Source organism: Desmodus rotundus, chromosome 9 (genome assembly GCF_022682495.2).
Source record: "Desmodus rotundus isolate HL8 chromosome 9, HLdesRot8A.1, whole genome shotgun sequence".
NCBI lineage: Eukaryota > Metazoa > Chordata > Mammalia > Chiroptera > Phyllostomidae > Desmodus > Desmodus rotundus.
The window spans coordinates 109,262,479-109,264,913 of record NC_071395.1 but is presented as its reverse complement, the minus strand read 5'-3'; positions in this window follow the sequence as shown (position 1 = coordinate 109,264,913).

The window sequence follows — 2,435 nt, the reverse complement described above, 5'->3', positions numbered from 1 at the left end:
GGTTGAGTGGAAAAGCAGCATTGAGTCCTGGCTCTGCCTGTTCCTGGCCAGGAGACCAAGTCACTGGAGTTATAAACATTCGTGTCCTGGGCAGAAAGTGACCACACTCTCTGGGAATTGTTTTAGCTCGTGAGCTCATTAGACTTGCTCTCAAGGAATTCTCGAGCTTCCAGATCCTCAGGGCAAAATGAAACAGTATTTCAAATCCTCCGTCTGCAGGACCGGTTGGGGCAAATGCCCTCTTTCCGCTCTCCTGCTCCAAGACGCTTGCAAATGACACGCGCACGCACATGGAGGCATGCACACACACCTATACACATGCACACGCACGGATGCACACACTCCAGCAACCCTCAGCCTACAGAACGAGAACAGAGAATACCTACTCCTGGAAAGCCACTTTCTACGTCAGTAGAGGAGGTTCAGGGCTAATGGAAGTTAGAGGCAGTAGGAAGTGGGGCCTCTCAGGGATGGGGGTGCCAGAGGGGACCCTCCTGGGTCTTCTTGGTAATGTGGGGCCCCTCCAATCCTTGCACACTTGCAGTGCCATCCGCCTAACCCTAGTAGGTAGGTCTTAGCTTGGGGAGCACCTGATGAGCATCCAGGGTGCTTTGAAAACACCGCTGCAGATGGGCCCCACTTCTAGAAAGAACACGCTTCTAGAAAGACTGCTGGAGTTAAGAAGCATGCTTACTAACATGCAGTTTTCTATGTAGTCAGTTCTCTTATTGCCCCCTTTCTCATCAATAACATTTCCGCTGAAAAGTACTGCGCATGGAAATCGCACATCCTCAGAGGCCCAGACCCCGTCACACTGAGGCTCTGTCCTGCTGGGCTGGGCTGGGCTGGGCTGGGCTGGGGAGAAGATGCAGCCCATGGGAAGGGTGGGCGTGCAGCCGGTGGACAAGGGATGGTGGATCTGGACAAGGGGAACCAGGCATGAAGGTGAGGGCAGCCGGACACGGTTTCCACGGTGCTGGTTGGCTCCATCTCTGCCAACCCTGACGAGGCAGGTGCCAGACCCAATTCCTGCTCAGTCCGTGGTACCAGAGTGGGGGTGGAGCTGTGGGGTCTCTCTGTGCCAGACGGGGGCAGAAATCAATGTATTGAGCTGGCCCCTGGGATCCAGAGAGCAAGGGGGGGCAGGCTCCGTCCGGCCCATCTCCGGTCAAGAACCTGCCTCGGGAGAAATTGTGCGCTGGGTCTCCGGGGAGCGCCCCCTTCAGTTCATCCACCCTTAAGGAGTCTCTCCCATCAGGACTGAGCCAAGCCCCACTGACTCCCTAAAGTGGGAGGTCTCAACAGCGCCTGTCCCCCCCACCCCCACACTCCCCGAGGCTCCAGGCTCCTGCCTCCTCTCCCTGTTCCTCTGGTCTCACAAGAGCATTCATCCGCACTGACCTAGCAGGGCCTGCCCTCGCTCTCTGCCTCAGTGTCCTCTACGGTCAGGCTGGGGTGCCAAGTCTTCTTGGAACGCTGGGAAGGGAAACATCACATCTGGCAGTTGGACAGAAGCCGGTGAGAGAAGCCTGACAAGCAGGTGACTGTAGAGGCCCGAGGCCACTTGGGAAGGTGAATTAAAGGAGAGGGTGGCAGGGCCCACAGGTGCGCACCTCAGCGCCTCCAGTCCCTGAGCCCCGGCTGGGCTGGCTGGGCTGGCTGGGCAGGGGGTGGGCCACTGCCGGGGTGGCTACCCCTGCTCTGGGGGGGGGTGTCCCCTTGCACTGACACAGGGGCTAGGGTGCACTGCCTTAAGCCCAGCCCTGCCACCCTGGCTCACCTCGACCGGGGGGGGGGGGGGGGGGGCGGCGGCGATGGTCACAGCCCACCACCCTCCCCAGAGTATGCCAGGGACATTCCCCCTCAAAAATCACGAATGTCACACCAGTTACCCACGGGCCCCTGTTCCACACCCCTGCCCTCCTCACTAGGGAGCTGGCCCACCCTGACATGGGAGAGGGGGCAGGTGGGAGCCCAGGCAGCTTTGGACATCTCTTCTCCCAGGCCCTTCTCTGCCGCCTGCTCAGCATGGTTTTCCAGCGAAGATGCTGCCAAGCCTGCTCTGCGCTAGCACAGAGGCCGGGCCTGGGGCTTGGGGGAGGGGGCTGGGGACCCTCTGGGCCACTGCTGTCAGTCAGCCTGGAGCCTCTTGCCTGCCCTTCAGGGAGCCTAACACTTCCCAGGAGAGGAGGGCCAGCTCTGCTGGGGGTAGGAGATGTGGGGGAGGGTGCCGGATCTGCCCTGCTCAGGGCCCTCAGCAGCACAATAGCCCCTGGGGCTTCCACTCTCTGGCTTAAGAGGTTGCCCGGGCAACAGCTGGGGCCAGTTTCCGCCAATCCAAGGCAGAGGCTGGGCTGGGGGAGGGCGGCCAGCCAGGAGGGGGGCGCCATCCCCTTGTGCTCAGTCCTATATAAGGAAGAGGGATGTGAGAGGGG